The sequence below is a fragment of the Garra rufa genome, chromosome 19 (genome assembly GCF_049309525.1).
Source record: "Garra rufa chromosome 19, GarRuf1.0, whole genome shotgun sequence".
Taxonomy (NCBI): domain Eukaryota; kingdom Metazoa; phylum Chordata; class Actinopteri; order Cypriniformes; family Cyprinidae; genus Garra; species Garra rufa.
In genome coordinates, this window is record NC_133379.1 from 1,956,557 (window position 1) to 1,965,926 (window position 9,370).

Here is a 9,370-nt window from a genome sequence, read left to right on the forward strand (position 1 = left end):
ATGCATATTAAGCCATGGTGCTCATGTGGTTAAAACAGGTTTAAATCTGGTCTGCATTATCTACTATGCCGAATCTCTTAAAGAGGCAACATATTAAAATAAAATAAAAAGTGATGGTGAAATTAAAGTGTTTCGACATACATTTGTACGGGCATATTCAGACCTGCCCTGTTTAGTTTAGTGTTATCTGTCAACAAGTTTTCCCAGTATTGGGAAAGTTGCAGTGATATCTTAAAAAATGTAATAACTCACTATCCATCATAAAAGATATATCATTAACAGGAATAGGTGTGTTATATAAGAAAATATTTGAGCGTTTCAGTTATGGGTCTCAATCTTTTTTTCTAATGGCGTTTTATGTATCTCATGAATGTGTGTACGGTATTGATCAACATAGTGGTGGGTTATATAATTTGTGCTGAGACTGGTTATATTTTAAGCTATATTAACAAGGAACTTTTCTTTTCTGACAGCATTCCTTCCAGCTCCAGTGCTGTATGGCCGTGCCATTGATACCACATGCATTCTGTGGGGAAAGAAATGCAATAAGATAACATCATGCCACTACTACGATTTAGACCTTTTCAGACACAGGTAAAATTCAAAATTGCACTGCTATGAAAAGTAGAGTATGTGTTAGTATATACCATACCTAAGAAAAAGGTTTATGTTAGTCTAACTGTCCTCCCATCTGACCAAGGTTAGAAAAGTGTCTTCCTGTCTGTCTAAAGAAAGCCCTCCAAAATCCACTAAAACAGACAAGCCTTACCAGGCTGAGATAGATTCAAACCAACTTATTTAAACATGTCTTTTCAGCAGGGTAAACTTATTTTACTTTTTTTTTTTTTCACAGATTCCTGGGACTCCAGATATTCTTTATATTTGGTGGTTTCGTCTGTTTTTTCCTGTCTTTTATGGTGCTTCGAAGAACAAATTCAACCCAGGAACCGAATGAGATAATTAACAATCAGAACAAAAGTGAAAGACCCCAGGAAATGAAAGATGCCAAACAGATTATGAGCAATTCAAATGGACACTGCAGTACACAAAGGAATATACAGCAGTGAACAGAATGATGGGAATGTTTTTTTTTTTTTTTTTTTTTTTTTTTTTGTGGGGTGGAAGTTAGTAAGGCTTAAGAAACCTGGAGTTTCACAGCTTAACATGCACCATAAGTGCAACTACTTAAATAGGCAAAGTTTGACACATGACGAAACCAGACTGTGAACACACTCATTTCTACAAACATTTGGCCTCAGTCAGACATAATAATGCAAAGAAAATAATGTCCACTTTAAAAACATCCTATTGTTTATGTATTATCTGTGCCAGTAAGCCTGAAATATTTTCTTTGCTTCTCCTTGGAGTTTATATATTTTGTCTGTGAGCACTCAGTTGTACTTTACACATTTTATGTTCTAACAATGTGAAAATGTGAGTTGGGTTATTTGAACTCACTATGTAGTGTAGACAAGGATATTGATATAAACAGACATTCTGTCGTGGTATGACTTCTGTGATGACTTTTTTAACTGTGATGTGTCCATGACAAGTTTGTTAGTAGTTTGGAATGCATTTTGTTTTGTTGCAGTTGATGTAATGTGTTAGATCTGTTTACATTTTATAGTGTAAGAAAGATCTATTTATATTAGTACATTTTAAGCTTTTTACAGAATATAAACTCATGTACTATGGTACATTTACAAATAACCAGTCATATGAATATAGGTGGCATATACCTTCACATAAATATACTGTACATCTATTTAATCAACTAAGATTTTATATCACTTTTATACACGTTCTACTAAGTAAATTTCAGATTTCATAAATGCCTTGTCTGGTGTGTTTTGAATTGAACTAAAATGCTGTTTCTCTGTGCATTGTCCTAAATAATTACAGGCCAAATAATCACAAGTGAAATGATTTTAAATTAAATTTAAATAGTATTAAAATACTAATCAAAAGGGGATTATGTTTTTGGTGACAACCCCTTTGAATGTAGAAAATATTCATAATATAGCAATGTAGTGAATTTTACAGGAGACTCATCTCATTTTACTTGGCCCACTCAGGGACGCCAATTATGTAGTGAGTTCTGCTTTCGCCCACTAGGAAGGCGAAATAGTGATGGGTACTCGTGTCACAGATGACGTTATGATTCTTGGATCACATGTCACTTCATGTGCGGGTATGAGTACATCACATAAGAAAGACTGGTGGGATATCTAACTTGTAGAACCTCTCACTGTATTATCAACACAAGGAAGACACAAGTGTAATAAAATTAACGTATTAACAAACGATAGACAAGAGTAATCAGCTATTAAATGAATACAATAAATGCAAAGGGAATAAAGTGCATAAGATGCATAAAATGTGATTCAGTTGGGTGTTGCTATGTCAGAGCTATGTTATGGAAAGATAAACTGTTGCTACTCTGAGACAAATAAGGTGAAGAACCTTACTATGCTTTAAACAAATAAATGAGCTATTATTTGTTATCAACTGCAATGAGCTATATAATATCTAATGTAAATTAGAAAGATCATATACTGATAATACACAACAATGCCAAGGTCTCTGGAAGAGGTTTGGAAGTGATATTTACGTTCTCTGTGGTTGATTGAGCAGTCCGGTGGCGGTGAATTCTTCCACTGGTTGTGCTGGGAACAGTCAGTGGGAAAAGGAGCAGGAATCCATTTCCACAGCCTTGAGCATGAAGCGCTGTAGGATGCTGATCTCCTGGAGCACCAAAGGTTCCTAAGATCTGGAACACACAGATGTGGCCCTGGTGTAGGTGCTGAAGGCCCTTAGCTTGGAACATGCAAGCAAAGGTACCTGAAGTGAAGGTTTGCTCGTTGGAGCTTAACCTTGTTGCAAATGTCTGTTGGTCTTCTGCCTCTCTGGGCTAGAGACTCAGAACTTGGTCAATCCGCTTTGACTCTCTCGGATGGAGGCTCAGAACGTGCTGCATCTGTTGTTGTCTCGCTGGACGAAGACTCTGAACGTGGAAATATCTCTTTCCTTTGCTGCCTCAAAGCTGGAGACTTGGAGCGTCGAGCGTCTGTTTCTGTCTCATTGGACAGTAGGCTCAGAACGGTTGGTATTTCTGCTATTGTCTCACCCTTGCGGGGCTGGAGACTCAGAATGGAGGTATCTGTTGCTGCCTTCCCAGTAACGGGCTGCAGACTCAGAAAGAAGTTTGATCTGTCACTGTCCCCTGGACGTGCCGGAGATTCAGAATGGAGGTGTATCTGTTAACACCTGACCCTTGCGGGGCAGACTCAGTATGAGGAGTGTCTTTTAGAAAGGTACGTTTATACCTTTCCGATGAGGAGGAGATTGCAATTTGGCGGTTCTCCATTTCCATGCTGTGATTGGCTGGTTCCATCAGAGTGGGGGGACATGGGGTAGCCCACCCTTCTTTCCTCTTATGGAAGTCATTTGCATAGTCCAAACACAAAATTAGAAAAGTGTCAGTAATGTTTTACTGGTGCATTTCTCACTTTCCAAAACACAATCAGAAAACATTTGGTCATGTAATGAATGTTACGGAAGCAGACCAAACAAGAGAGGTAAGTGATCAATATAACAATGTTTATTATCAGCAGAGCGTAGTGGATAAGATGACGTGCAGAACCGGGTAAGTATCAACAGTCCAAGTATGATATTCGTTGACTAGAGATGAATACTGAATACAGATCCTTTTCCTTTCCAGGAACGACGAGAGGAGGACTCCGACCCACACACACACACACACACCGTTGGTGATAGACGAACAGGCTTATGGCTGACCACAGCTGACTGGAACAGAGAACGGACTTCGTACTGGAATAGATGAGACAACAGGTAAGTTTCAACAGGTAAATAGCGAGGTAAGTATGTCTTTGAGGTTTGTGAACTCGACAGAGAAACACAATGAGTCCGCTTCGTGAAAACGAGCCCGGACACTGAGTGAGGTGTGTGGTGTGCTTATATGTGGTGCTGGTGATTGGTTTCAGGTGCGTCTGATTAGTAATCAGGTGACTGTGATCGTTGAGTGAGTGAGGGAGTAGAACCTGGCCAATCCGTGACATTACCCCCCTCCCCAGGGCCCGCTCCTGAGGGCCGAGGCCTCCGACGTCGTGGTGGTCTACCTCGTCCTCGAGGGGCTGGACATTCAGGATGGTTACGATGGAATTCCTCCATGAGGGCTGGATCTAGAATGTCAACTCTGGGTACCCACGACCTCTCCTCTGGTCCGTAGCCTTCCCAGTCGACGAGATACTCCAGACTACCACCACGACGTCGGGACAGAAGGATTTCTCGGACCGAGTAGATGGATCCCTCTTCCAGCACCAAGGGGGGAGGGGGTTCCTCTTCCTGACCAGGTTCTGTGGAGGGAATCACAGGTGGGTGAAAGGGTTTCAGTAAAGAGACGTGAAATGTGGGGTGGATACGGTACTGTGGTGGTAATTGGAGTCTGTAGGTGACGGGGTTGACCTGTTCCACGATGGTGAAGGGGCCAACAAACCTGGGACTCAATTTCTTCGAGGGCAGGCGCAGACGGATGTCTCTTGTGGAGAGCCAGACTTTCTGCCCAGGAGTGTATGTGGGACCAGGAATCCTCTTCTTATCAGCAGTGGACTTGGTTCTGCGCACTGCCCTTTGAAGATGATGGTGAGCCTCGTCCCAGACTCTCTCGCTCTCCCGGAACCAGTAATCCACTGCGGGCACCTGTGATGGTTCGCCATTCCAGGGGAAGAGAGGTGGTTGGAAGCCGAGCACACACTGGAATGGCGTGAGTCCTGTGGTGGGTTGCCGCAGTGAATTTTGGGCGTATTCTGCCCAACCCAGGAACTGGTTCCAGGAGTCCTGGTGACCATGACAGAATGTCCGGAGGAACCGCCCCACCTCCTGGATTTTCCTCTCCGTCTGCCCGTTGGTCTCAGGGTGGTATCCAGAGGAGAGGCTAACGGTCACACCTAGGAGTTTGAGAAAAGACTTCCACACCCGTGAAATAAACTGTGGACCCCTGTCTGAGACGATGTCTTCCGGAATGCCATAGTACCTAAAGACTTTGTTGAAGAGCAGTTCGGCAGACTCTAGGGCTGTGGGAAGACCTTTCAGAGGTATCAGTCGGCAGAATTTTGAAAATCGATCAACTATAACAAAGATGCAGGTGTTACCGTCAGATGAGGGGAGATCTGTCATGAAGTCAACTCCCAGGTGTGACCAGGGGCGGTTCGGCACAGGCAAGGGATGGAGTTTCCCAGCAGGCAGATGACGTGGACTCTTGGACATTGCACACTCCTTACATCCTTGGACATACCTCCTCACATCCCTTGCCATGTGCGGCCACCAGAAGCGGTCCGTCAGCAGCGAGAGAGTGTTGTTGGCCCCTGGATGTCCAGTGCCCAGAGAGGTATGTGTTGAATGGATTAGATCTACCCGCTGGGTCCTAGGGATGAATCTGCGACCAGGTGGACAGCCCGGCGGAGATCTGGGTTCCGGAGTGGCGACAGCTGGCGGGTTGGTCCATTCAATGGGTTGAACGATGATGTTTTCGGGGATTATGGTCGTGGGTGTGTCAGGCAAGTCGTGAAAATCATGGATGCGAGACAGAGCATCAGCTCGGGTATTCTTGGATCCTGGCCGGTAGGTTATGGTGAAGTTGAATCGTGAAAAGAACAGGGACCATCTTGCCTGACGGGGACAGAGCCGTTTGGCGTCTCGGAGGTACTGCAGGTTCTTGTGATCTGTTATCACCTGGAACGTGTGGTTGGATCCCTCTAACCAATGTCGCCACTCCTCCAGAGCGAGCTTGATGGCAAGGAGCTCGCGGTTGCCGATGTCATAGTTCCTCTCCGCAGGGCTGAGCTTCCGGGAATAGTAGGCACAGGGATGAAGCAATGGAGGAGTACCATGATGTTGTGACAGAATACCTCCCACGCCGGTAGTAGAAGCGTCTACCTCTACCACGAAAGGGAGATCAGGGTCAGGATGGGTTAGAAGAGGTGCCTGTGTAAATGCTTCCTTGAGGTTATGGAAGGCTGCGGCCGAGTCAGGGTTCCAGAGTAGGGTTCGTGGTTTTCCTTTGAGTAGACTGGTAAGTGGAGCAGTGATGATGCTGTAGTTCTTGATAAACCGGCGGTAGAAATTGGCGAAACCTAAGAATCGTTGAAGCTCTTTGATAGTGGTGGGTTCTGGCCAGGATACAACTGCAGATACCTTCCTCTCGTCCATACGGACCCCCTTCTGGTCGATGACGTATCCAAGGAAGTGTACTGCTGGTAGGTGAAATGAACATTTCTCCGCCTTGAGATACAGGTGATGATCCCGTAATCTTTGAAGGACCTCCGCAACGTGGAGGCGATGTTCGGCCTCACTCCGGGAGTAAATCAGGATATCGTCTATGTAGACAACGACAAAGTGGTGCAGAAACTCCCGGAGTACCTCGTGAATGAAGTTCTGAAATACGGAGGGGGCGTTGACCAAACCATAGGGCATGACCAAATACTCGTAGTGGCCAGTAGGGGTCACGAAGGCAGTCTTCCACTCGTCCCCCTCACGTATCCTCACGAGGTTGTACGCGCTGCGGAGGTCCAACTTCGTAAACACCCTGGCAGTGCGTAGTTGTTCGAGGGCCGCAGGGACGAGAGGAAGGGGATACCGGAACTTTATGGTGCCTTGATTGAGTATACGGTAATCGATGCATGGCCGCAGCCCTCCATCCTTCTTTGCCACGAAGAAAAAACTGGATGCTGCGGGTGATGTTGATGGTCGGATGTAACCCTGATCGAGAGCCTCCTGTATGTACTCCTCCATTGCCTTGGTCTCCGGAAGCGACAGCGGGTAGATCTTACCTCTGGGCATTGGAGCATCCGGAACTAGGTCAATGGCACAGTCCCATGGCCGATGTGGAGGTAGCTGGGAAGCTCTCTTGGGGCAGAAGACGTCTTGAAACGACGAGTAAATGGCAGGAATCTGGACTGACTGCTTCTCAACCGGACTTTCGACGGAGGTGACGTTGACAGGTAGTATCTTGTGTCTAGGACGTGGAAGATCTGGGAAACATTGGTTGGTACATTCTTTTCCCCATTTTATCACCTCTCCTGTGCCCCAAGAGAGGATGGGATCATGCTTCACCAGCCACGGGCGCCCCAAGATGATGTCCATAGTAGCTCCCTCCAGAACCAGAAACTGAATCTCCTCACGGTGCAAAACTCCAATCTGTAGGATGATGGGTTCACTTTTCCGGTGAATACGGGTCCGTGAGCTGATCCGGTTAGTTATCGGTTGAATCTGGTAGATGGTGGTTGATGCTTGGGTGCGTAGCTGGAGCTGGCGACAGAGGGTGTTAGAGATGAAGTTTCCCGCTGACCCGGAGTCGATGAGGGCTGCGACTGTAACACAGGAAGTGTGGGTAGTTAATTGAACATTGGTAGTCAGAGGATGCATGTTATCCAATTCAGAACGTATTACACTCACCAAAGATCGTATAGGACGCATAGGACAGTTGAGTCGCACGTGTCCCGCAGCCCCACAGTACATGCAAAGACCCCGGGTCAGTCTTCTCTGTCGCTCAGCTGCAGAGATTTTCCCTGATTCCAGGATCATTGGTTCTGGTTCTGGAGGGCTGGCGGATGTAACTGGTCGGAGGAGTGCAGTAGTGGCGGACTGGTCTTGGTAGGATTTTAGACGATCTGAACAACGAAGTGACTGCTGAATGAACTTCTCCAATCCCATGGAATCGTCCAAAGCAGCTAACTGCATCCGGAGATTGGGTTCTAGGCCGAGCCGGTACGTGGTCAGTAATGATCGCTCATTCCATCCGCTGGCAGCGGCCAAAGTTCGGAAACGCAGGGAGTAATCTTGTGTCGTCATACTTCCCTGCTTAAGATGATACAATTGCTCTCCTGCGGATACTTCTGCATCAGAACGTCCGAAAACCTCTTTAAAATGAGCGACGAAAGCCTGGATCGAATGGGTTGCCGGCCCGGCCTGCTGATATAACGTGTCCGCCCATTTGAGAGCTGGTCCGGTAAGCAGAGACGTGATGAAGGCTATTTTCGACGAATCTGTGGGATAGAGAGCAGGTTGCATTGTGAATATCAATGAACATTGTAACAGGAATCCGCTGCACTCCTCCGCCCCGCCAGAGTAGGGCGCTGGTCGGGCCATGGGACTGGAAGGGACGTTCACGGGAGCCGAAGAAGTGCTGGGTGCCGGTGGTGCGGTGGGATGAGCTGAAGTTGGAGTGGTGGCATGACTAGCCAACAAAACCTTCCTGAGCGAGTCCACCAGCTCTTGAAACGGGTCCCGATTGCTCATGCTGATACTGTGTTGGTCCGGGCTAACTGTTACGGAAGCAGACCAAACAAGAGAGGTAAGTGATCAATATAACAATGTTTATTATCAGCAGAGCGTAGTGGATAAGATGACGTGCAGAACCGGGTAAGTATCAACAGTCCAAGTATGATATTCGTTGACTAGAGATGAATACTGAATACAGATCCTTTTCCTTTCCAGGAACGACGAGAGGAGGACTCCGACCCACACACACACACACACACACCGTTGGTGATAGACGAACAGGCTTATGGCTGACCACAGCTGACTGGAACAGAGAACGGACTTCGTACTGGAATAGATGAGACAACAGGTAAGTTTCAACAGGTAAATAGCGAGGTAAGTATGTCTTTGAGGTTTGTGAACTCGACAGAGAAACACAATGAGTCCGCTTCGTGAAAACGAGCCCGGACACTGAGTGAGGTGTGTGGTGTGCTTATATGTGGTGCTGGTGATTGGTTTCAGGTGCGTCTGATTAGTAATCAGGTGACTGTGATCGTTGAGTGAGTGAGGGAGTAGAACCTGGCCAATCCGTGACAATGAACACATTAAGTCCAAACATGATGGGAAAAGATTGAACTGTCATGCATGCATTCATTTGTTCGTTAACAGCTGAGTTTGTGTAAGATGTTACACTTACTGTACACATCGCTGTCAGTGAGAATACTTATTTCTCTGAATAAGTATAAGACGTATGTGTTGTGGTTCGCATCAGTTCAAGGTTTAAAAGCATATATTTGGATGGATCTTTGTGATCTCTCTTTGTTCCACCCATTGCTGCTGCGTCTGGAGATCCAAAGGAATTTTTATGACTGTCACAGGACCAACCTTAGGAAACAGTCTCAAGGTGGGTGGAGGGCAGAAACTGCATCTTGACCAATAGGAAGTTCTGTCCTTCCCGAGTTTTTGTACCAAAGATGATCTTCTTGCCCTCTAAGAGATGTCTGGCAGTTGTCCTGGCATCGTTATCTGATGGTGTTGGACAGTTTGCTTGTGTTAGTCCACCAAGATCCAATCAAAATGTAGCAAACCTTTG